The 27,592-nt window shown below is 40.6% G+C and overlaps 1 protein-coding gene across 6 annotated transcripts in view; it reads right to left on the bottom strand.

Annotated features, from left to right (window-relative positions):
* The window catches only part of usta (uronyl 2-sulfotransferase a), a 348,511-nt gene that overhangs the window by 314,213 nt on the left and 6,706 nt on the right, over positions 1–27,592 (bottom strand). Inside the window, exon 2 of one of the 6 annotated variants that reach the window (XM_060914087.1) lies at positions 3,988–4,200. The exons of the other annotated variants lie outside the window; for them this stretch is intronic. The gene's annotated coding sequence lies outside the window, so the exon portion shown is untranslated. The remainder of the gene's footprint in view (positions 1–3,987; positions 4,201–27,592) is intronic. 6 annotated transcript variants of the gene reach the window in all.

Here is a 27,592-nt window from a genome sequence, read left to right as displayed (position 1 = left end):
AGAGCCTATACCTCTGGATAGTCAGACTTCACTTCACCTAAATAACTTCAGCAGATTTGATTTGAAATTCAAATTTTCGATTAGAACTGAAGAATGTTCAGGAAGTCGTTTTTTTCTTTTTCTTTAAAGTTATTTCCTCTCACTATCTAATCTGCAGAAACACTAAGTACAATAGTGAACTGACATTTCCTGAACTTTAAAGAGACGACATGCTTCACTAGAGAGAGACAAGAGGGGCTTAAAAGATAAAAATACACACATGCAGATGCACAAATATCTTATAGGTTTAGCTAAAGCATGCCAGGACAGGGCCTCTGGGCTTTGATTCGTGAACACACAGCAGAACAAGCAGATGCTCTTGTTATGATCTACAGTGAAGTTTTACTTGTGCCAACAATTCATAATCACAAACTAAGGCATAGCCAGTTTTCATAAAAGTACTGCTATTGTCCTATTTTAACATCTATTGTCTTGTGATTTTCAGAGGCTGGATCTTGGTAGTTGCGGTGATTTATACAGTATATTTATACATGGTATTCAGTTATATGATATGTAAGGAATAACACACTCCAGAGCATGCCATTATATGAAAATAATGCACACCAGAGTGGTGTGATGTGGAAGGAGTTATTTGTGATCCCAAAGTGTATTATTTTCATCTGAAATGTGTTATTCAGTTTTGTAAACAATTATAATGTGTAATTTATTAACGATTGAGCAATGTCACACATTTTAATTCACATTATAGATCAGTTACTTCTTGTTCATACTTGCATTACAGTTATGATAAAGTCATTCTGTTACCGGCCTCTGTTTTTTTATCACTCATTTTACTGAGAAGCCGGAAAACATAAATGCCTCTGCCCTAAAGACAAAAAAACTTTGCAAAGCACCATGACTGTTACCAAGTGCCAACACCTGAGACTCCTCCCATAAATGTTAAATAAACCTTTCCTTCACCATATCAATGATTATATGGTTTGCTTTGTTAGAAAACACTTTTTTCTAAATCCATTTATTAATATTTGTTTATTATGTTGGTATTTAGCTGTACATGGCCCCATGAATGAGTTGTTACTATAGAAACAATGTATTAGAACAACTACATTAATATTAACCTGTGAGTTGCCTTGCAGTGTCTGACCAATCAGATGTGAGGACTCAACAGTGCTGTGGTGTAAGTTCCAATAAAGGTCAACCTATTTAAAAGTATATAACATTTCTTATTACTCGATTTATTCATGCTGAAAATTGCCTTAAATGTGAGATATTTTTCAACATTTAATCAAAAGCACTTACATAGGAGCATGTATTACAACTACAATACTGCAATAAGTATTGCAACTGCAAACAACTGCTAATAAGGACTGGCACCAAGACCAAAACACTAGCTTACACATCCTAGCCTACATAAGACATGAAAGTGCTGTGCCATATACACACAAACACATACACACACTCCTCCAAAGCCAAAATACAGTGGTTACACACCAAAGAGCAAAGCTGCCCTATCAGAGGAGAGCATATTAAAGGTTACTACTTTTAAAGTGAATATTTCTACTCTTTCATAAGCAGTAAAGGAGAAAAAAACAGGCCTGTGGTTTGTATACTTGTAAGAAAAGCAGCTGCTACATGAGGTAAAGAACAGCATGGTGAGACAAGAATTCAGTGATCATGGAGTCATAACTTGGTCTGGGTGTATTTTATATTTTTATATATTATATTTTACCTACAGGTTCTCTTGCAGAGAAGTTGAAAAACAAAATGGTTTCTGTGACAGTCATTGGTTTGTTGTTACCATGGCAAAAGTAACAAATGCAGTTGTTGAAAGAATGTTGTAGGATTCAGTGTTCCACAATTTAGGAAAGATCCTGTGTATATTGAGGTATTTCACCTGACGTCACAGGGTCACGTGACGCCCCGGTGTCCGCCATTTTGAACGTCAAGCTACATACTAACGCTGCAGACAGAGAGGGAGAACCAGCTTGAAAAAAAACGTGTTACAGACACCTAGAATAGATTGTCAGTAAGCACTCTATAAATAACCATGGTGTTTGCTTGTTGTGCTGTGGGCTGCCACAACAGACAGGGACAGCGTGCAGGACGCTCCTTTTACCGGTTTCTAGTGATGGGAATTTCGGCTCTTTTTCGGGAGCCAGCTCTTTTGGCTCTTCTTACTATAAGGAGCCGGCTCTTTCGGCTCCCAAACGGCTCCTGAGATTTTATTTTTGATTTAATTGCTGCAATTAACTAGTTAATTAATTATATTATTATTTATATTTTATCAATAGGATGTTTTCCATTTTGTTTTTGTAGCCATTGTAAAGCTTTGTAAAGTATAGCAGTGTAACAATGTTCTAGCTATAGAAATAAAACTTACCAATTAATAAATTATTTTCTCACAAACATAATGCAAAACTGTTATATTACCAATATAAAATACACAGCTGATTTTCCCCTCCTCAGGTGCCTCATAGACTCCTCTCCCCTGCGCTCCACAGCTTTAAGCATTACACCAATTTTCGTATTTTCGCAGCTGTGAATGACATCAACCCCCCGACCAAAAAAAGTAGGCGTACACCATGCTACTTTTTTTCCTTTGAATGGTAATAGACAACACAAAGACGCAATCGGACAGCAACTTTTTTTGTGAAAGTCTCTCTCTCTCTCTCTCTCTCTCTGAGGCTACGTTTACATTACGTCGAATCAGCGGATCATCAGATTAACGTTCTTAAAACGATTCGCGTTTACACTAAAACCGTTAGCCGTGCACACAGCAACACCAATACACAGATATGCTCGGCTCCGCAGGCATCCTGCGCTCCAAATCACTCCGCCCTGAACAGCGAGTGCCCTCTGGAGGGTGCGCACTCCGGCCCTGTGCAGCTCACACAGCGCGCGAGTGAAGTGCACAAGCCACGATTCGGGACTGAGCCGCTGTGTGTGTGATCCCAGCGCATATCACTTACAACTTGCAAGTGGAAGGATGGCAAGCCTAAAGACAATCATAACTACACAATGGGCAGTATTTGCATCAGTATTTGCAGTATTTTCATACTTTTATACTCTTTAATGAAAGGTGATACAAGGCGGAAGTCCGCGCCGTTTTTCAGCAGTCGCGTCACATGACCAACGCCAGCGAATCAGGAAGGTGGATGTCACAGTGACGTTGTCCAATGAGGACGCCAGCTAGAGCTCAGCACAGCGTATCCGCGTATCTCAATGTTTACACAGCACCGGACCAGATACGATCTAGATTGAATACGTGGACGCTGGCGGATTCCCGTTTCCCGGCTTTTCCAGGTGGTTTAATGTAAACAGACAGTGCATCCGCGAAGAAAACGAGACAGATACGGTCTAATGTAAACATAGCCTGAGGCACCTAAGGACAAAAAACTAATTCGGCTCCCCAACTCGGCTCCCACCGAAGAGCCGGCTCCCGTTGTTCACTTCAAAGAGCCGGCTCTTTGAACCGGATCGTTCGCGACCGACACATCACTACCGGTTTCCTACTGACCCAGACAAGAGGGCCAAATGGATTGCAGCTGTGAAGAGACAGGATTGGGAGCCAACACAGTACTCCAGACTTTGCAGTGATCATTTCATTTCAGGTTAGTTTATCAGTTAACGCAATTTTGATAAAATATATAGCAAAAAATAAATGGGTCAGTGTTTGTTAACCCATCTGAGCAGTGAAACAAAGCAGTGTTAATTTGTCTAGGGTTGCATGTAGCAGACATCAGACATAAAACGCAATAACAGAGGCTAGACAGAAACGGGACACAGAAATAAATAAACAGGGCTCCATACCAAGGCTGGGTACAGTGTTTGCGATAAAAGACAGATCCAATTTAACACGAATCACAGCTTACTTTCTTGTTAAAATGTGCAAAGGTCTCCACCATCTCATACCGCCTTGCACTGAAGGACTTAAGCGTGCCGTCCAAAATGGCTGCGTCACGTGACTTGGTCACGTGGGTGAAATACCTCAATAGGGCGGCACGGTGGCAACAGCAGGTCACAGCTCTAGGCTGGGTAGAATTTCACACGTCCTCACTGTGTCTGTGTTGACAGCTGGCTTCCTCCTCGCTCTTCAGTTTGTTCCCACATCTCAAAAACAAAATCAGAGATGTAGTCCCCTGGTTCCATCCTCTTGCCTCAAGTTTAGTGCTCCTGTGACAGACTCCAGTTCTACTGCAACTAGGGTATTAGGCAGAAAAAGAAATTTACCAGTCAAAAATAATATTTTATATAATCCTGATAAGCGCCGCAGGTGCGAAGACGAGCGCCGCAGGCGCGAAGTCCCTCTAGGGGGGTCTGGGGGCATGCCCCCCCAGAAAATTTTTGAAATTTAGACTTCATTTCCTGCATTCTAGGACATTTTCAGGGTGAAATGGCATGTAATTTTTGATCAGAAATATTGCATATTTTTACTTTGTATTTTTTTCAGTTTCACTCCTGAATGTATCAGATGTATGTATGGTGTTTGATTTGGTAACAAAAGTGAAAAGAAAATAAACAACAATGAATTGTATATAATCTTTTGATCTAGTTACAGTATTTAATAAAAAAAAAAACCAACAGTATTCTATTTTACCATACCCCAATGAACCCCCCTTGTTAATCAATGTATCACACATACCTTTTCTGTCTTTTTGTGGAAAAACGAATCAGTTTTTGTCACATTCAATTTGGGGCGTTTGTTGGGATTCATCTTGATCCAGAAGAGTGAGTCAGCAAAAAAAAATGCGGTTCTCACGCCAAGAAAGAGGAAACTACAACGCAGGGTGTTTGGCAATTTTCGACCAATCAGAATTCGCGATTTATTCAGTCCGCATGTTACAAGATTCAGTGCGGGCCAAAATGGCGGAAACGATGAAATATTCTGATTTTTCATTTCAAGTTTTCAGTATTTTTCGTATTAAACTGTGTTTCTTACGATTTGTAAATGATGGCGGAACCACACACGGACTGGCCATCGGGAGTAGCGGGAGTTTTCCCAGTGGGCCGGTGGTTCAGTGTGGGCCGGCGGAGAAAAAAAAAAAAAAACAGTTGCGCGCTGGCCTTTAATATGATAAGCAATGTTAACAGTTTCTTTAACAAACTGTTAACATTGCTTATCATATTAAAGGCCAGCGCGCAACTGTAATAAGCAATGTTAACAGTTTGTTAAAGAAACTGTTAACATTGCTTATCATATTAAAGGCCAGCGCGCAACTGTTTTTTTTTTTTTTTTCTCCGCCGGCCCACGCTGAACCACCAGCCCACCGGGAAAACTCCCGCTACTCCCGATGGCCAGTCCGTGTGTGGGCGGAACATAACTGGATTTATCGGATGACATGTGGGAGTCATCCGATAAATTCATTCATGTGCGAAAATTTTCGGCATTATCGTCCGTTTCAGTATCCGTCTGTGTGTATACTTGCCCGTTGAAATCGGCAATTGCCCGTCAAATTTACGGGTGGACGGGTCTCTGCCTAATACCTTAACTGCAACCCTGACCATGATAATATAGTTACAAAGTAAGGAATAACACACTTTAGACTATGCTGTTATGTGAGAATAATGCATGGCCGGAGGGCTTGGTGGTGTGATGTGGCACAAGGCGTAGCGGAAAGTATTATTTTAGTGTATTATTCTGCTTACACCACAGCAATTTGCCAACAATTACAATGTTTAATTTACTAATGAATGACGACTTGTCACACATTTTAAGTTTATAATTAGATTTAATGTTGTGGAACATCCGAGAGAAAAGTTAGTTCCTTTTCTCATTTATATCATAGCTGTGGTAAATAGTCATTCCCTCACCAGCTGCTCTCTCTGTCTCTCAAAAAAAAAAAAAAACACAGACACAGCTTGTCATTTTGCCTAGAAACCAAAAAGCATAAACTCCTCTGTTCTGAAGACTTTAGCTGTGTTGGGAAACTCTGACTGTTACAAAGCACTTACAGCTGAGACTCCTCCCATAAATGTAAAATAATTGTCTCCTAAAAACCATCACCAGATCAATAATTATACATTTTACTTTCTTACAAAGTGACATTTTTTTTTAATGCACACATCCTTAACAATCGGATTCGAGAATTCTACTTATTCCACAGCTGACAACTGCAATTTCTTTCAGTTTATTAATAATTTAATAAAATGTTTTAAATGGATTACAGATACATTTAATGTTGTGGAACATCGGCAAGAACTTCCTGTTCTCACTTGTGTTATAGCAACGATAAACAGATGTGCAACTAAACCAGTGTGGTTAAAATGATGATGCAAGATGCTACTCTTTCAAATGCTTCATCATTTGAAAGAGAAAGAGTAAGCAATTATCCTTTTATGACCATTTCATTTTGGTACATAACTTGAACTTGAGAAGTTAGTTTGTGTTGTGGAAAATAAGAATGAGGAGGTTTTTTGACTTTAACATTGGCTCAGCATGCCACTGTCACTGCTGCCATCATGGTAACACCCATGGTTTCAATCCTTGCCAGCTTCCATCTTCACTTACTTCCTCTGGCATGCTTTGAGTCCAATTGCCATTTTTTTTCAAGCCCTGTACAAAAGCTTTACAAAACCTATACAAAGCTTTATGTATGAGAACTGTAACTGAATTGGATCTCTGATTTCCACTCCTGCTCTAAGTGAGTGAGAGGGTGTTGAGAAGGTTGTAGACTCAAACATGTTTCTAATAGTTTGCAAGACGTTTGTCTTCATGTCGGAGGCACAGCAGATGTGAAATACCACATAATTCCATCACCCAAATGAAAACTTTACCAACACACCTCTGCCAAAATGTGCAACAATCTTTACAGACTGGAAGAGAGAAGAGTGCTTCAGAAGAAAAGCTGTTGGGACACACTGATATCGAACTCTTTGCATTGATATTTATATCTATATCTACTACTACTGCAGCTAGGTTTTGGCCTTGCAAAATACTTGGTTTGGGGAAATACTGTATTCTCACATAAATGAAATGTGTTTGAAATGTGTCCACTCTGTACGATGGAAGTTGGAAAACTGTTCTTGTTATTCCAGGTGATTAATTTCCTGGTTTTCTTTTAAGAATTAATCCACTAATAACCCTGGAATTTTATTATTCACCGGGTGTAGTCACTGAACTAATTCAGTAATTTTCAGCTTTTGGGCTCAGAAACACAGTGTGTATGGTTCAGGCAGCATGGGCACAACATTTCCAGTACTGAAAACACACTTTAATACATTTGCCATGCCCATAGCGCACACACACACACAGAGCAAGAGCCGAATGGCTTGATCAAGACACTGGCCAAAAATCCAGTGAATAAAGCTTTACACAAAATGGAGAAATAACTGTGTTTGTGTAGAGGCCTGGGAAAACTATTTGCATAGTGACATTTGTAGTGACTGTGTAGCTTTGAAAATAACAGATCTTCGTTAAAAAAATGACCTCTTTTGTATATATCTAAACCTGAAGTAATTTGCCATTTGGTGCTGTTCATGAACTCTATCTCTAACCCCGGTCCCAGGTGAAGTCAATAAGCACCATACCATGATGCTGCCACCACCATGCTTCAACAGGGGTATGGTGTTCTTTGTATTTGTTCATGAATGGTTGGGGGGAAAATTGTCTGATTCTCCTGATTGATCCCTTTCGACCAGTACATCCTTTGTGTCAGTAACGGCTCAAAGAACACGAGGTTAGAGCAGCCTTCCATCATGGTCGCTCTGGACTACAAACCCAAAGAACCACAGCGCCCTCTGTCACCTAACTATTAATCACACAACTGCAGGTCAATAAGCCCCGCTCTCAAACCAGCTCCTCGCGAAGTATTGTTTGGTGTTCCCTCCCATTCATACTGAGCCATTTGTTTTCCAATAGCTTTCTCTGTTTGACCTTTGTTCCCATTTTGTCCTGACCTTGCCTTATTGCCTGTCCTACGTTGCTCTGCTCGTTGATCACCCGACCCTCGCTAGTTTTCCGACACTGCTTCCTGAATACTGATCTGGATACTTTCAACAGTTTGCTCAGCCCCGGTCTTCCCCGCACCTGCATCTGTACAGTAAGTGCATTCTGACACTTTCTAAGTTTTTTGCAGTCCATGGGTTCTGTAGCTGGATGAAGCGAAGAAGTTGTCAAGAAACTTCCACAGAAACAGTTGATCTTTATTTGGTGTTAATCAGAATCAGAATATGGAGACAAGTGTGCATATTTATGCACATTCATTGTTGTAATTTTTTCTTTTTGCCCGCTAAAACATCTGTATTTGTTTTTCACTTGAACATGTTAGTTGCTGTATTACAATAAAGATCTGACAAGGATGTATATTCATAAAAACCTGCATTGTTAACAGGGCTGTGTAGACTTTTTATATAGCCACTGATATTCACTGTGTAAGGAAATCATACTTATCTATCAATGTTCTAGGGCTTGGGCTGTTGTTTATACAGTTTAGTCTCTCTCTCTCTCTCTCTCTCTCTCTCAAACACACACACACACACACACACACACACACACAAATTAACCCTAGTTGTTTGGTTTTAGTTTTGTTAATTGTGTCTATATATGCCTTGATGTGGCTTGATGAGAAGAAAAATCCTTTAATAAGAATTAATAAAACACATACAAAGACTGTCTGTAAAATGCATGCAATAGAGAAAAGCAAAACAGACATGAAGATATACTAATAAAAGCACCTGTCAGTATGGACCTATTGCATTTTAGAAGCCTCACTATGCATTCACCTCTGCCTGGGAAGCTTCAGCGAGTCAGCTTTCATTTGTTATATGATCTTGATAGCAGTGTTGTTTTTGACAGCCATTTTTTATTTAGTTTTAGTCTTAGTCTTTTGGACGAAATGCTAATTAGTTTTAGTCACATTTTAGTCAGTTCCATCCTTGATAGTTTTGGTCTAGTTTTAGTCGATGCAAACTAAAAGGGTTTTAGTCCAGTTTTAGTCATTCATTTTAGTCGAAAAAATAATTACTTTAAAACATTAAATTAGGCCAATACAGAGATAGGAAACTGTAATCGAGGTTGACAGGTTGTGCATAACATACTCTCAAAACAGTGTCTCAAAACAATCTTGTTTCACTTGAACATAAAAAGTATGTCAAATATTTGGGTTTAATAATCGATGACAATCTTTCTTGGAAGCCTCATATTGATTTTATTTGCAACAAAATAAGCAAGGTTGTCGGCCTTTTGGCCAAGCTTAGACATTTTATTCCACTACATACCCTTATGATATTATATCGTTCTCTGATTCAACCTTATTTAACATATGGTCTTAGTTCTTGGAGACAGGCTTGTAAAACTCATAAATAAAGTATTAATCCTACAAAAACAAGCTTTAAGATTAATCCATTTTGTTGATAATAGAGAAAGTGCACTTCCATTGTTTTCCAAAACCTATATTTTACTAGTAAATCTTTTCTATGAATGTATTTCTAAATTAATGTATGACGTTGTTAATCAAAGTGCACCCTCAAACATTTGTAAATTATTTTCTTCTATTTCTAGTATCCATTCTTATAACACTAGGTCATCTTACTCCAAGAACTTATATACTCAGTATTCTCGTACAAATCTACAAAAGAACTCATTTTCCCGTGTTGGTGTTAGGGTATGGAACCAGATTCCAACTTCTATAAGATCTTCATCTAAATTGTCGTTCAAGAAAAAAGTCAGACGCCACCTTTTTTCTGATTTAAGTAGATATGGATATGATGTTGACATCTCCAAACTCTTTCTTTCTACATAACTTTATTTCTATATATAATTAAGAGCTATATATATTTATTTATCTTAGTTTTAACTTTAAATATTATTTAATACCATGCATGAATTATTATTATCAGTATGACAAGTATACCTCTCTCTCTATATATTTTTTAATGTTATTGAATGATATATTACTGTACCTTTACCGTATATCGAATAACAAGTATTGTCTCCTCTTTTTCTTTTTGTTACCAAATAGTTGTTAATTTGTCAAGTATGTTTTATCTTTTTCATACATATTTAAGTATTATATTAATTCATATAAAATATTTTTTTTCTTTGTAAACATGAGTCTGCTTTGATTAGCAGTGCGCTATTTGCAGACTCGTGTAGTCTATGTTTATATGTAATTGAAATAAAAGATTGATTGATTGATTGATTGATTGATTGATTGACTGATTGACTGATGTGTGTATGCGCTCTACATAAACGCTGTCTAGTGCACATGCTCTCTACATAAACACTGTCCAGTGCGCATGCTCTCTACATACACACTGTCTTATGCAGACATCCCAAGTCTCCCGGAAGTTCCAGGAGTCTCCCGCATATTGATAGTGGCTCCCTGATGCCCGCAAATTGGATAATATCTCCCAGAATCTAGAGCAAAAGTGTGCACACGAAACATTAATGTCTGCATCGCGCATATGACGGAGTGCGCGAGGGAGAGCGAGAGAGAGTCTGCGTGTGTGCCTGTTCGTGTAGCGCATGCTAGACAAAGAGCATCCTGATTGAATTACAGACATCCAAACTCATTTCAGGGAGGTGTCGTGACACCCCCCCCGCTGATGGGAAAAAAGTCATGCGTCACAACACCTTCCTGAAATGAGTTTGGATGTCTGTAAACCAATCAGGATGCTCTTTGTCTAGCATGCACTACATGAAAAGACACACACGCAGACTCTCTCGCTCTCCCTCGCGCACTCCGTCATATGCGCGATGCAGACATTAATGTTTCGCGTGCACGCTCTTGCTCGCGCATGCGCCGTTGGAGGAAACGCCATGCATTTTGATAGTCCTATAGCCAACCCACTAACATTTTCGTCTCGTCTCATCAACGAAAACAACAGATACGTCTCGTCATATTTTCGTGATCAAAGAGTTATGTTTAGCTCGTCACTGTCTCATTTTAGTCATGAAAAAAGGTGCGTTAACGAAATCATTTCGTCATCGTCATCGTTAACGAAAACAACACTGCTTGATAGATTGTAGAATTGATGATTGGCAGATGTGGAGTAATAATAAAGCTGCTCTGTAGTAGGAAATGTTTGCCTGCTACTCAGGATTGCACAAATAATTAGTTTCATTTCCAGTTTCATTTGTGGTCTGTGCTAAACGCAATATACCAGTTTCTGTCTTCAGTCTGGCCATAACATAATGCCAGAAATGTTTAACGGCCCAAAACATAACTGTCTGCGAAGAAGTCATTCAATTTCATTTAAAATCCTGCATGTATAAGACCCCATTCAACACTGAGTGCTTTTTTTAAAGCTTCATAAAGAAATATACAATCTGGCAACCGAGCATCTACCAGCAACAAACACCCTGTCTGGCCATAACATAATGCCAGAAATGTTTAACGGCCCAAAACATAACTGTCTGCGAAGAAGTCATTCAATTTCATTTAAAATCCTGCATGTATAAGACCCCATTCAACACTGAGTGCTTTTTTTAAAGCTTCATAAAGAAATATACAATCTGGCAACCGAGCATCTACCAGCAACAAACACTATTTATTACGAATGTCTTGAAAATGAGCTCTCTGCACATGAATTTCCTGTCGGCCTGAAGTTGAACCTCCCACATGTGAGTGAAAGAAATCTTCTTGAGGCCTTATGAGTTTCTCTGTAAAGCATGCATCGAAGGAGGGAAGTGGATGGAACAAAAAACACACAACTCAGTTCCTCCTTTCTTTCTGATTCTTCACGAGGGGAAATGCAAGGAGCCTTGCAAGAGGCCAAAAATCACAGCTCCTAGCTCTGCCAGACTGCAACTGTGTTAAAGCTTGGCTATGTATGCAATTATATGAGCTGTGTGTGTGTGTGTGTGTGTGTGTGTGTGTGTGTGTGTGTGTGTGTGTGTGTGTGTGGTTATAAAAATGGTTCACACTGTGTTGTCTTTGTGGCTTTGGCCCATACTGAAAGAAAATAAGATGTAAAACTGCCTGTGTGTGTGTGTGTGTGTGTGTGTGTGTGTGTGTGTGTGTGTGTGTGTGTGTGTGTGTGTGTGAGAGAGAAAGAGAGACACACACATGCTAGCATACTGTTATGTACCATGTGAGTTATGACGTGATAAACTGCTAATTGCGCCATTATTTAACACTGAAGAAAGGAGAGAATTTTCTCCATACGTGTTAATTTATCTGGATACCACAGGAAGACGTTTTCAGAATGTACTGATTGATCCTTACTTGTCTGTGATCCTATGCTAATTTGCAAAGCTCTTAGTAGACCGTGTTGGTCATTATTAAAATGAACTGACTGCATCAGTGGTCATTAATTAATGCAGTGTGAGTAGATCACCCGCAAAACTGGCCTCTCCCATCCATCTGTGCTTTAAAAAAATAATTATTATTATGGCAGGTGGCATGGTGGTGTAGTGGTTAGCACTGTTGCCTCACAGCAAGAAGGTCCTGGGTTCGAGCCCAGTGGCTGGCGAGGAGTTTCTGTGTGGAGTTTGCATGTTCTCCTCGTGTCTGTGTGGGTTTCCTCCGGGTGCTCCGGTTCCCCCACAATCCAAAGACATGCAGGTTAGGCTAATTGGTGGCTCTAAATTGACCATAGGTGTGAATGTGAGCGTGAATGGTTGTTTGTCTGTGTGTCAGCCCTGCGATGACCTGGCGACTTGTCCAGGGTGTACCCTGCCTCTTACCCATAGTCAGCTGGGATAGGCTCCAGCTTGCCTGCGACCCTGCAGAACAGGATAAGCAGCTAAAGATAATGGATGGATGGATATTATTATGGCCTCATGCTAATTTGCCCTGCTTAGTAAATCCCAATCTGTCCAGTACATAGAGTTAACACATCCAGATAGCATGCTGATCATATGATTACATACTTTTGTTGGAGCCTGTGGCATTTTAGCTGACTTTGGAGCTCTATTTCTGGTTAAAATGATGCCTCAAGCGCTGCGATGATGCTTATTATGTATCAGTCAGTCATTTTCCCCGAATCTGAGATTTTTTTTTTAGACTTTTTATCTATTCAATAAAATTTGGGGGAGAATTTATTTAATTAGGATGCAGTGCTGCAGCACAGCAACCTATGGGCTCCCCTAGGGCAAAGCACTGCAACTATTGTTCTTCTACGTGTTTCTTCTTCTTCTTCTTCCTCCTACGCAAATTTCGATTTCGAATAACTCAATAACCGTACGTCGCACACAGACAAACAATATATCAAAACGTGCGGCTCGATCGGACTCACTATGCTATTACTTTTCTCTACAGAATACAATTTTTCGCGACGTAGTCGCGAAAAAATCGTCGAAAAACCCCCCCATTCATTTCTATGGAATTAATTTTAAAAAAAGCACTTTTTCAACGTTTTTCAAACGTCCGCTGCTCTGGCATGCTTTCACCTAGAGACATGATTCAAACTCTAAAACGTAGAGAAACTTCTCCTCTGTGGATTTGGCATTCAACTTTTCTGCTAGGTTCTACACTTTCGGATCAGTCCCGGCTCAAACGCCATGTGGGTTCCGGGAGAAAATCCGGCTTTTGAATGGGTGTCTATGGCGTTACACACCAGTGCAGCTCGTTTACTTTGAGTGTAGAGAGCTTGAAAAAAAAGCTCAAACTTTCTCGCTTAAACTGTGGTTTCAGCCACAAATTTCACTCTACAGACATAAATTTCTCAAAAGTAGTAGTAAAACTTGTCCTGATTCACACAATGTGTCTACCTAAACGATAGGATTTACAGTTTTTGAACGAGAAGCCTCAAACTGAGGAGAGTGCAGCCGAGAGGCCTCATTGACACCCATTATAAACGTGACAGAAAAGTCACTCATTTTTAACTCGCTCTAGTGTCCTCATTTTTAACACTACAGACAAAAAATTACATCAGTTTATTCAGGAGACCCTTCTAGCGCTCACTGTGAAAGAATTTTGTGAATAGCTGCTTTCGTTTTTGAGTTATTCGTCGCTGTTCGAGGCCTGCTCCTGAGCAAAATACAGCAGAAAACTCAAGTCCTTGTGTGTCTTGGCTCTCCTGCTCAGGCCCATCGCCATGCCGACTGGGGCCAGTGAGCGAGCGGGGGGCTGCTGTCTCAAGCACACACATAAATCATGCTCAAAATTTCAAGCTTAAACTGTGTTTTCAGCCACAAATTTCACACTACAGACATAAATTTCTCAAAAGTAGTAGTAAAACTTGTCCTGATTCACACAATGTGTTTACCTAACCGACAGGATTTACAGTTTTTGAATGAGAAGCCTCAAACTGAGGAGAGTGTAGCCGAGAGGCCTCACTGACACCCATTATAAACGTGACAGAAAAGTCACTCATTTTTAACTCGCTCTAGTGTCCTCATTTTTAACACTACAGACAAAAAATTACATCAGTTTATTCAGGAGACCCTTCTAGCGCTCACTGTGAAAGAAGTTTGTGAATAGCTGCTTTCGTTGTCGAGTTATTTGTCGTTGTTCGAGGCCTGGTCCTGTGCAAAAAACAGCAGAAACCTGTTAAAATCTTGTGTGTCTTAACGCTCCTGCTCAGGCCCGTCGCCATGCCGACTGGGGCCAGTGAGGGAGCAGAGAGGGGGGAGGGGGCTGCTGTCTCAAGCACACACATAAATCATGGCATTGTAGCTTCATAGCAGGTCACACATTCACGGCCAGCGAACATGCGTGACCGAATTGCTTCGCGCACTGCATCCTCTCACAATTTCCCCCGGGGAATTGTCCGGTCTAGTTGTTTTTAAGATATGGTGAACCTGTAGTACATTTTGTTTGCAGTATTAAACCTCTATTCATAGCATTTTTTTATTTTGGTATTATATCAACAAAAATGCATACTGTTTTACATTATGATTCAAAAGTTTTTAAAAAAAAAGGTGTTCAGTTTTCAGTCAGTCATAATTTTTCTTTCATGCAGATTTTGTTCTGACACTCAAATTGTGAAGCCAGTATTGTGAATCAAATCGAATGGCCACAGAAGTGTCTCATTATACCTTGATTAATAGATGTGCTTTATATAAGACGGCACAAATTTCTGAGTGAAAGCCCTCATTTCTGAAGTTCTCTTTAGGAACATATTGTATGGTCAGACTCTACTGTAACACTCCAGGATGGAGTCATATGCAGCTTTTCCTTGGGCTGGTGTGTACAGAAAACAGAACGTCTGCCAGCTGCTCTCACTTATGGCCATTTTTCTGTCTTCCATCCACATCACTGAATACACAGCAGCCTGGTTCTACATTTGCTTGTGTGTGTGCCCAGATGCCCTGATTCAGAATTGACATCTCTTTCTCTTAAATCGAAACATTCCACAAATGCCACTGCATCCTGCCTATTTATGGGAATGGAATTCATGTTCAATACTGAGAGAGAGAGAGAGAGAGAGAGAGAGAGAGAGAGAGAGAGAGAGAGAGATTAGGTAGAAGAAAGTCACAAAAGTCTTTAAAGTGCATATCACGGGTAAATGCAGGAGCAAGATCAATGTAATTCTCCTATTTTATATTAAACTTTGGTCAAATATCTGTCACATTTTGCGCAATTTTTTTTGCCTTGCGCAATACCAGAAAAATTCAGTTGAAATCAAGCCATTCGTCTGCCTCTGAAAAAACTTGGCAAACATTGATTTTCGTGACGTCACGTGCAGGACACCTCCTTCTGAATCCTACGTCAGCGCTGGTTTGTTTATGAGAAAACTACCTGGTGGTTTTCTGAAAATTTCTTCAATGTTATCACGTAATTATTAAAATGGTTAACAGATGCATCATAGGAGGGTGTAGCAATGCCAATCTTGATGGGATTAGTGCTCATCGTTTTCCAAAAGACCGGACAATGAGAGAGAAATGGGAGCGCTTCGTGTGAGGCACCCGGAAAAATTGGCTACATGCTACAGACTACAGCATTATTTGCGGTGCTCATGTCACAAGGCCCAATGACTTTGAGAACTATTTGCAGTGGGAAATGGGCTTCGCGAGGCAACTTGATCTGAAAAAAGATGCAGTTCCATCTGTCGGAATGCCCAAAGCAACACCGTCTCCATCTGTGTCAGCGTCACCAAAGGAGCCAGCCGTGTTCGTCTCCCCTGACAGAAGGCGAAGTGCCACATCCACTGAGGCCCTCGAAGCCGAGGACCAAGCAGAAAAAGACCAAGAAAATCGGCAATTCACAAGTTGACTGTTGCCAGGGTAAGAAATAATTCTGACATCTCATTATATTCTTCATCCAAAGGTGAAGTAACACTGCACTCAGGTGACAATTCCATATTTCAATGCAAAATCGCTAGCTGCATTCTAGCAGCTAGGTCTACACAGGCTGTACACTGAAACCGTGCAAGCTCTCGTAGCCTGCTGGCGGTTCCGCAGGTGACATCACGAATCTGGCTCCAGACTCCCTTGGGATTTTTCCAGATGCATTTTGTTTTATTTTTTTCTGCTGTAGACAGATGGCCTTGTGCAAAATTACCCTTCTGGATGAGTGTGTAAAGGGACATACTTTCATATTAAAAAAAATGAAATTGGTCCAGGATATGCACTTTAACAGTAACCCCCAACACACACACACTCCCCAGTGAATGAAAAATGACAACAAAAACTCAAATACATTTGAGAGTAATTTCTGAAAACGTGTACGAGATCGCTGTGCCATGGACAAATTAACAAACTACATAGCCAAATATAACAAAGGCTTTTAATAGTGCACACAACTGCAGTTCCTCCGAATTTAATAACATTCTCAGAGAGAGAGAGAGAGAGAGAGAAAGAGAGAGAAAACAATGAAACAATATATTTATGTCCATTTTCAATCTCTTCTGCTGTGTGTGTAGACTGGCCTGCTTGAATGTTCCAAACAGGCTGCTAATTAGTATAAGAAATTCAAATAATTTATATGAATAATATAGAAAGGAATGTTTATGATACAGGATGTAATACTGCACTCAGACTCATAGAATATAGTAGACCCTTTTCAGTCACGTGACCTTCGTAAATGCGACCGCCATTTTGGACATGTAGTGGACTTCGGCTCGAATCAGTTTGAAAGGAAGGCGACAAACGAAAAACATAAAAGAACAAGGAGCGAGATGCAGAAAACACCTTCACTATCCAGCGACGTAGGGCATTTACAGGGCGAGCTAGATACAGGGAGAGATATTACAGGGAGAGATATTTGCAAAAATTGAGGTTAGCAGACTTAGAGAACGACGTTTACCTGCTTCCACCAGGATTGTTCACTGACGTACGGAAGTACACGAAGCCCTCGTCTTTACCTGACTTCGGCCCACATGATCTGTATACCTATGTCATTAAAAACCCATCGCCATGCACATACACGCCAACGTCCGAGGTTCCGGAGCGCACTCCGGCTTGCTCCCGGAGTGCTCCGGCCGAGGTTCCCCTCAAATTAAGCAGCGCGCGCCGGCTTGCTCCAGGAGTGCTCCGGCCGAGGTTCCGGAGCGCGCTCCGGCTTGCTCCGGAGCAAGCCGGAGCGCGCTGCTTAATTTGAGGGCAACCTCGGCCGGAGTGTGCTCCGGAACCTCGGCTGGAGCACTCCTGGAGCAAGCTGGCGCGCGCTGCTTAATTTGAGGGGAACCTCGGCCGGAGCACTCCTGGAGCAAGCTGGAGCGCGCTGCTTAATTTGAGGGGAACCTCGGCCGGAGCACTCCTGGAGCAAGCCGGAGCGCGCTGCTTAATTTGAGGGCAACCTCGGCCGGAGTGTGCTCCGGAACCTCGGCCGGAGCACTCCTGGAGCAAGCCGGCGCGCGCTGCTTAATTTGAGGGGAACCTCGGCCGGAGCACACCTGGAGCAAGCCGGAGCGCGCTGCTTAATTTGAGGGGAACCTCGGCCGGAGCACTCCTGGAGCAAGCCGGCGCGCGCTGCTTAATTTGAGGGGAACCTCGGCCGGAGCACTCCGGGAGCAAGCCGGCGCGCGCTGCTTAATTTGAGGGAGAGCAAGCCGGCGCGCGCTCCGGAACCTCGGACATTGGCTCCGGCAGCTATTTACACTGGATCCGGTGTAAATAGCTGCCGGATCATAATTACAGTAAACTAGTAAATACAGTAAAGGAAAAACTTGAGACTGAAAGGTTTTAACAGTCATCCAAATGACTGAACGTAAACATTGCTACAGTAACATACTAGCTACTATGTTGTTGACATTAGCTAGTCAACAATAACTACTACAGAAGAACAAAGAGATTACAATGGGTTATTTTAACCTATTTGGTTACACACTCGCCGCCACAGAATGTTAACAGCAATGTAATGCCTTTTCTGGCTAATTTTATTCGTCTTACCTCCAACAAAGTGGTCACTACACAAGTGTTGGTATGCCGAGGGCTGCCAATCTTTCCTGTTAATGGCCGCTATCCATCTTCTCCGTCGGGATCCGATAAAATGATAAACCTTGCCTTGTTTGTTGATGGTTACTACATCCAGGTGCACAACAATATAGTGGCATGATGGAAGTCTTGCTGAAAGTAAAAACTTTCTTTGCTGCCGTTCCTCAATGTTGGCTGTGGTAAACTACTGGTAGTACACGTCCAAAATGGCGGCCGCGTTTGTCGTGACGTCACGTGAAAAGGGTCCATAGCAGACAGAAACAAGGGGTGCCAATAGTTCTGGAGTTGACACAACTATTGCTGCTATTACAAAGACCCTGCTTACAAATGGAGATTAGCCTGAGCACTCAAGCTGTCCAGCAGAGCAAAGAGTGGTTTAAGATATAGCCAACTAACAGAGAGCAGATTCTGAGCCCATGTTTACATTAGACCGTATCAGCGGATCATCAGATTAACGTTTTTAAAACGATTAGTGTGCACACAGCAACACCAATACACGATTTGCGTGCACACAGCAATACCAATACAAGGATACGCTCAGCTCCGCAGGCATCCTGCACTCCAAATCACTCCGCCCTGAACAGCGAGTGCCCTCTGGAGGGTGCGCACTCCGGCCTTGCGCAGCTCACAGATCATGCGAGTGAAGTGAACAAGCTGTGATTCGGGACTGAGCCGCTGTGTGTGTGATCCCAGCGCATATCACTTACAACTTGCAAGTGGAAGGATGGCAAGCCTAAAGACAATCATAACTACACAATGGGCAGTATTTGCATCAGTATTTGCAGTATTTTCATACTTTTATACTCTTTAATGAAAGGTGATACAAGGCGGAAGTCCGCGCCGTTTTTCAGCAGTCGCATCACATGACCAATGCCAGCGAATCAGGAAGGTGGATGTCACAGTGACGTTGTCCAGTGAGACGCCAGCTAGAGCTCAGCACAGCGTCTCCGCATATTCTGAATGTTTACACAGCACCGGAGCTGACACGATCTGGATTGAATACGTGGACACTGGCAGATTCCCGTTTCCCGGCGTTTCCAGGCGGTTTAATGTAAACGGACAGTGCATCCGCGAAGAAAACAAGACAGATACGGTCTAATGTAAACATAGCCTGAGACTCAGGAGATAAGATAAGCTACTGCACTAATGTGATACTACACGTGGCTTGAAGCAAGTAGCTACACTTATGAGTGTATGTGTGCTAGATAATTGAAAACTGAGATGACCTGAGGGATTACACATGAAGAAGTAGGTTCCTGATCCAGATGTTTATCACATCATACTGTACAAGCCATGTGATATGATCTGTATCCTTTCTCTTTTTCATGATACACCAACCCACCCAGACAAATGTTTGTGAAGCTATCTGTGTGAGGTACATTTTGATTTGTGTGTCACATACACTGAATGGTAAAAAGTCTAGGGCAGTGGGCATGTGCTGTCCTTGACTGCCATGCAATGGAGTAGTAAGTAATTTCCTTCATTCCACTAGCCTGGGATAGTGCCTTGAGCAAGCACTAGCAACCCCTCGCTCCCCCTGATAAGGGTTACGACCAAAGACTGGACTTGACAGACTGCACGGAGGAGACCACCAACGGGCAGGAAGGCGGACCCAGCAAAGCATTTGTGGAGTGCAATCAGGGCACAGTGCAACACACAGAACACTGCTGGCCATCCAGTGCATCCCGACCTAGCTCCTTTTGATTCTGTCTTGCCCCTGGACCCAGTTAAGCCAGGACGAGAGAGTGAGACTGACGGTTGTGTAACTCTCCCTCCCTCTAATCAAAGTTAACGCACAAGTCATAACTTCAAATTCAAGTCCTTTGGCGGTGGGCAGCAGATGCGGAAGTGATGAAGCAGCAGATGTGGAAACACTAGAAGCTGTAGTCATGAACCTGCACACAGGCAGCCCAGGGCATAGGATCACTCTCTGCTGGAACGAAGCAGCAGCGGAGTTCGGCAGCCCCCTGAGTGTCTGAGCAGCCCTGTTCAGGATTCGTTCTGCTCACCTCCATGGAGGAAGGGGCTAGAAAAGGTGTCCCAAACACAGCCTGCTTCACCTCACCCTGGCCAGTACACCATGGCTGGCAGGGATCCCACTCAGTGGTCAAAATACAACAAATAAGAAAATGAATAAGATAGTGAAGGTACTCAACCTTACAGCACTCTACATACAGCACCTACTCATGTGTGCTTGACATGTGTGCATACCTTCAAAGTCTGGACCCACAACCGCCACCCACCAAATTGAACTCATGGTCATCTTTGACCCTGAAGGACGAACATTATCACGGTAAAAAGTATGTGGGCACCTGACTATCACACACATACAGTATGTTGTTTTTCCTCAAGCTGTTGCCACAATGTTGAAAGAATGCAATTATATTATATGAGCATGAGTGTTTTACTGGGAAATATGTCACTCACATATTTCATACGAACTACATCCAGGACATCAAGAACGGCAACCACGACATGTTTCTCAATATGTCACTCATGAGGTAATCGATGAATTGTTTTGATAAATTTGGGTACTTTTTGTTTGTGAATGTGTCTATATAATAAAAAGAAAATCACACATTAGCTTGAAGATATGAAGTTTATCTTCTCGAGTTGAAAAACTCGCATTTTTCATATGAAATACATCATAGATCTGAGTGACATATTTTCTGATATTTCACTCTAACGACATCACTCCCAGTGTTTTCCTGCTGACTTGATAGGCATTGTCAAAATATATATAGAATATATTACATGGTGGTGCAAAAATATTAAATTTATCTTCGTGTTAAGTTTCACCACTGATCTCTATGATTTCTCCGTATCCAGTTTCACCACTGATCTCTATGTAAACCAAGAACGTCAACGACGCAGTAGCTCATCTGGCCTGCCATCAAAACAACCATGACTACCAAACCATCAAACAAAACTGAAATGTAACAATATGAAAGAGAGGAACCACTTCCATGACAAATTGTTTACAGCAGGAAAATCAATAAAGGACTAAATTTTGTTCCCCAAGGGAAGATCTACCCAAAACATCGATCAGAACTGAATTTGCATAATAAATGAGAGAGGAAATACAATTCTAGTCAGAAGAAGATTTGTTAAGTTGATCTAATTACTAATTTGTTAGCAAAAAATTGGCAATACAATGACCAAGTTTTGTGCAGAAGATCTAGTTCTTGCAAATAAAACAATCAGAACTGAAATCCATTGAGAACTGATGGAGGAGACATGATTTAACTGAAAATAAATGAAGTTGTAAACAAATTGTTTACAACAAGAAAATCAGCAAACAAACAAACAAGTTTTGTTCCCCAAGGGAAGATCAACCCAAAACATTGATGAGCAATTCCAGCGTTATGGACGTGACACTTGAACTCAAAATGGCAACAAATGACCCAGTGCATGTTTTATTGTCTCCCAGTATTTAAACAGGTGTTGCATATTTTAAGGCTGTACCATACTGGAGAAGTGATAGAACAAGAACAATTCCCATAGTACATCTAGGGCATGCCAGAAAATGCCAATAAAAGATGCGTTATGGATGTGACAGAAAAAGTATCACTTTTCTTGGGTGACTGTACATTTTTATCAAACTCTGTGAAATTGTAAACCTAATGTCGAAATGGAGATATCCATTTGATAGAGGGGTCCAAGGTGAATATTAAAAAATCTTTGTTTAAAATATTTTGTATTTCATGCAGAGTTTCGGAAGGAAAAGTCAGCGTTATGGATGTGACGAAATTCCGTTATGGATATGACGCGTCTGAAATAGACATGGCATATGTTTAGAAAATCAGCAATTTAACCACCATAACCCTTTGAAAAACTCTCTAAATATCAGCTAAAACTATCAAAGTTCTTAAATAATATTTAGGATGGCTATTGTTTTGCTGTTTTGTGGATTTTAGCATACATTTCTGTGGCTTGTGGCAATAATATAGAATTGTACATGATCAAAGTTGATTTTAGCTTGGGTTTTACATTATAAGAAAGAAAGACTGACAGTGACATATTAGGTTGGTTACAAATTGGTTCAACTTATTCACATCTGTAAAATACAGGCCTAGGTGATATCTCTGGGAGTGGTTTTGATGTATTACATGTTGCTTTATTTTTGCATGGTGAGGTTGACATTTACATGGAATTGCCCTGATCAGAACTGAAATCGGGTGAGAACTGCGAGAGGAGATACAACTCTAATGAGAAGTCCCAAAATTCGTGAAGTTGACCTAATTAACAGTTCATTAGCAAAAATTTGACAATATAATGACGAAGTGTTGTGCAGAATGACTAGTTCTTTCAAATGAAACAATAAGAATTAAAAGCCACTGAAAATAGAGGGAGGAGATATGATTTAACTGAAAATAAAGTTGTTAACAAATTGTTTACAACAGGTAAATCAACAAACATCCTTGCTCCCCATAATTTTTTCTCAATATGGAACTGACCTGTGTGTACTACTGTTTTACTGATTACTCTACAGCCAATATGCGCTATAGAGACGAGTGAAGCCATCTGGCTGCCATATTATCACGTGCATCGCATGTATTTGGCTTATGTGTTAAACCATCGTATCTGATCAAATTTGCCCCACGAAAAGTATTTCTTGACTTTTTATTCCCTTTCATTACCTCCTCTTATTTTCTCAACTTTACCCACATTCATTACATATTTTTATAGTGCTCCCCTTCATTGTTGTTGTTGTTTTTTTACTTTTCCAGTTCAGTCTCTGATAATTTTTTGAATGGCTCTTTTACTACTATAATCATTCTTTTACAGGGATTATTTCAGTTTTTCTCTTATACAGTGTATCTTTCTCTTTCGTATATTTATTCTTCCTTTCTATTAATGACAGTTGTTGAAACAGGATTGTTTTCTTATGCTATTTGCCATTTTTACTTCATTCTCACACTTATGTCTTAACAGTATTTATTGGTCACGTAATTCACATCACACATTAATTGATCCTGATAGAGTTCAAAAACTTATTCCTCAGTGCTCACAATAATATCTCACATCTCATTTTCTTTAATATACATTGGCTTTTTTATACTAGTAGATTGTTATATTGATCTTATTTTTGTTTGAAATAGTTATAAATAGATATTGCCTGATGTTATTTGGTTTTCTCAAAATTTGCATAAAAAATATTTACTATTTTGGAAATATTAATTTGTATGGAAATATTTTCTAATAAATGGAGTATTAGAATAATTTATTGTTTTGTTATAATTATGCAGTAAGTTGTAATTAACTTAGGACTTGTTCAACTTTATTATTATCAGATGATTATACATAATTTGTAACTATAGCTACGGATTAGTATCAATCTGTTTCTAAATAGTTAATTTGTAATATCTACATGTAACTCCATCCATTCCAATGCATTATTTGTATAATTAGTTTCATTTCATTTTTCATTCTGTGCAATAGATTGTATTTGTTTATTTTTTAAAATGCTGATCTGGAACAGCATATGAGGGTTCACATGCCTCTGGGCAACAATAAATTACTTTAGTTTTGTGGACCCTGACCCACATGCTGTCTCCATCTCTGTGTAAACCAGAACTGTTCTGTCATGTTGTAAGGTACACTTTGTTTTCTTCTCTGTTATGCATGTACTGTCTCTGTTTGGTCAAATAAATAAATAAATAAACTAGAAAAGCATTCAGAGAGCGCAGACCTCCACCAAGAATCCTTTAAAAAAATCCGGGATCTAGAAGGTGATCTGGATCACCGCCAAAATTTAATGGATTACTACTTGTGCCCAGTCACACCACCGGAAAAAATTTCAGAGCAATCCGTTCATTACTTTTTCCGTAATGCTGCTAACAGACAAACAAACAAACCAACACTACCGAAAACATAACCTCCTTGGCAGAGGTAAAAATCCAGGATCCAGAAGGTGACCCGGATCACCGCCAAAATTTAATGGATTGTTACTTGTGCCCAGTCACACCTCTGGAAAAAAATTCAGAGCAATCCGTTCATTACTTTTTCCGTAATGTTGCTAACAGACAAACAAACAAACCAACGCTACCGAAAACATAACCTCCTTGGCAGAGGTAAAAATCCAGGATCTAGAAGGTGACCCGGATCACCGCCAAAATTTAATGGATTGTTACTTGTGCCCAGTCACACCTCTGGAAAAAATTTCAGAGCAATCCGTTCATTACTTTTTCCGTAATGTTGCTAACAGACAAACCAACCAACAAACAAACAAACAAGCCAACGCTACTGAAAACATAACCTCCTTGGCGGAGGTAATAAATAAATAAAAGTAATCTTCCTGAATGTATCAGTGATGATAAAATGTATTGAACACTGTAAATTATGATTAAAACACAAACACCCCACAAAAATTAACCCTTCACATACTGACATATACACACGCATACGCACACATGTATGTGTGCATGTGTGTGCATGTCAGTGTGTGAAGGGTAAAATGTATAAATAACATATCCAGTTAGATGAATAACATGTCCAGGTTTGTGTAGCTTCCTAGGCAGAAATATGACCATACCAATCCAATGTGTGTGGTAATATGGTGGCCAAATGGCTTCACTTTGACTGGCCAATGAGCTATCCAGATATTTTATGTAGAGATCAGTAAGTTTCACTCACCAACTTTCAATTCCACCACTACTTCCTAGTTCCAGTGGGAAACCAGATGGCTGTACCACTACAGAGCAATAGGGGTGTTTGGCAGTATGGTTAATTCTGACAGGGGTGTTTTTAATGTCAGTGGTAAATATGCGTATTTTGTCTGCACAAAGTCAAATCAAATTTATTTGTATAACACTTTTAACAAAAGACATTGTTGCAAAGCAGCTTTACAGAAAATTGAAGACCTTATGATATATGAGCTAATTTTATCCTGAATAAATGTATCTACCCCGATAAGCAAGCCTGTGGCGACAGTGTCAAGAAAAAACTCCCTAATTATTTTTATATTTAATTATTAATAATTAACTATTAATGAATAATATTTAATATTTTAATTATTTTGAAATTATTCAAGAAATTTCCAACATCAATAAAGTTCCAACAAAACTAGTTCAATCCCTTCAGTGATCCAGCCGTGTTATTGTTTATGAAATTCCGGGGAAGCCGAGTACAGCAGGTGCACGTCATAATGTCTAATTATAGATCATTAGACTTTGAATTCATAAAAATCGGAGAAATGGCAATCAAAGACCTCAATAAAATAAATATCTGTGGTGAATCTTCATTTCATTCAGACTTTTTATTGTATTTTCTTTTGTATGGTTCACATTAACACATTATCATAAAATATTTAGGGGACAGTGCCAAACTCACGTACGGTTTGTTTTCATTCACAACATGATTCTGTCACCCTTATCATGTCCAACTTGTTTTCTTTCGGTTTCATTTCTTTAAATTAATTTATACTTCAAGTTTTACTGGATTAATCAAGATGTAACTTTATTTCCTCCAGAAGCTCTGAATTTGGGTGAGTCTAACTCTTAAAATTACAGATCAGGTAATGGGTTATAACAGCACATGCACCAAAATAGGGCATTGGATAGTTTTTGTTTATTGTTACAGTTAAAGTTTGAGCTTTATTGAAAAATTATAAATTATTAAAGCATAATGATTATCATAACAATACCTGCTTTTCGATAAACTTTGCTAACCACTGTCAGTAAGTGCAGGTTGATTGGAGACAGATGTATGTGCAGGAAGAGTGTCTTTATTATAAAAGAAACAAACAGGCTGAATCAATAACAATAAATGGGCAAAAAGGTTGAGTGAGGCACAAACAGACTAAACTGGGCAGGACAAGATCAGAAATGAGAGCCAATAACCAAGAAAACAATAAAATAATGGTGATAACGCAATACTTTGCACTGTGTAGGTGTGTGCAGCGTCCTTTCATGCATGCACTGATTAATCCAGGGCAGGTGCTTGTCATTAGAGGCTGTTCACAGTGTGCATGAGTGAAAGTCCGTTGCACGCGCCAATGGACTTGGGTGTGACAACCACTTGCCTTTCACTGAACTAGTAAATACATAGCAATAAAAAGGTTATGATCAGGACAAGTTAATATATGGTCAGGACAAGTGAAAAATCTTGCTGCTTGTTCGACTGGACAATCCATCCATTACCACTTATCCTTTGCAAGTTTGCAGGCAAGCTGGAACCTATCCCAGCTGACTATGGGCAAGAGGCAAGGTACACCAGGTCATCACAGAGCTGACACTTATGGCCCTTTTCCACTACCCTTTTTCAGCTCACTTCAGCTCGCTTCAGCTCACTTCAGCCCAACACGGCTCGCGTTTCGACTACCTCAGAACAGCACGACTCAGCTCGCTCCAGCCCTGCTCAGCCCCCAAAACTCGCACGGTTTTGGAGTAGGGCTGAAGCGAGCCAAACCGAGCCAAGTGGGGCTAGGGGCGTGAGGAGACACTCCCCTGTGCACTGATTGGTGAGGAGGAGTGTCCTCACATGCCCACACATGCCCCGCGAGCACGCTGGGATCTGTAAACACCGTAAACCCGGAAGAAGAATTACGAATTACGAGAATTTCTGAAGTCTTATTCGCCTCACCTCATCTATACGCTCTTGCCAGTATCTGTTGGCGTTGTCGGTGACAACAAGCCACAGCACCAAGACCAGCAACACTAACGACTCTATGTCCTCCATGTTTATTGTTTACTATCCGGGTCGTGAGACTACCGCTTAAAAGCTCACTGATGTCACTGTTTGCGCCGCCTAACAACATCACGTGACGTCCACCCACTTTCGCTAACTCCACCCAATGTGTCCACCCACTTCCAGCCAGCACGGTTCAGCGCGGTTGTAGTCAAAATGCAACTCCAACAGCCCCACTCAGCTTGACTCAGCCCAACTCAGCACGGCACGGCTCAGCCCAACTCAGCCGCGTTGGTAGTGGAAAAGCGGCAATAGAGACAAACAACCATTCACACCTATGGTCAATTTAGAGCCACCAATTAGCCTAACCTGCATGTCTTTGGACTGTGGAAGAGACTGGAGCACCCAGAGGAAACCCACACAGACACAGGGAGAACATGCAAACTGCACATAGAAAGGCCCCCGTCGGCCACTGGGTTTGAACCCATGACCTTCAGTGCTAACCATTACACCACCGTGCCGCCTCGAGTGGACAAGTGAATTAAAAAGTTCATGTCAAGCCCTGATAATTCAAATGTGTCTGTCTGTATTTCAAAAGCATCAAACCAGATGGCCCATGAAAAATTGCAAAGATATGGATCTAATCTACTTCTAATTTTCTTCCAAATGTTACACTAGGTGAATACATTAACACAGCCTGTG

This window comes from Neoarius graeffei, chromosome 2 (assembly GCF_027579695.1).
Source record: "Neoarius graeffei isolate fNeoGra1 chromosome 2, fNeoGra1.pri, whole genome shotgun sequence".
In the NCBI taxonomy this organism is placed as follows: Eukaryota; Metazoa; Chordata; class Actinopteri; order Siluriformes; family Ariidae; genus Neoarius; species Neoarius graeffei.
This window is presented reverse-complemented; position numbering and strand designations above follow the sequence as displayed.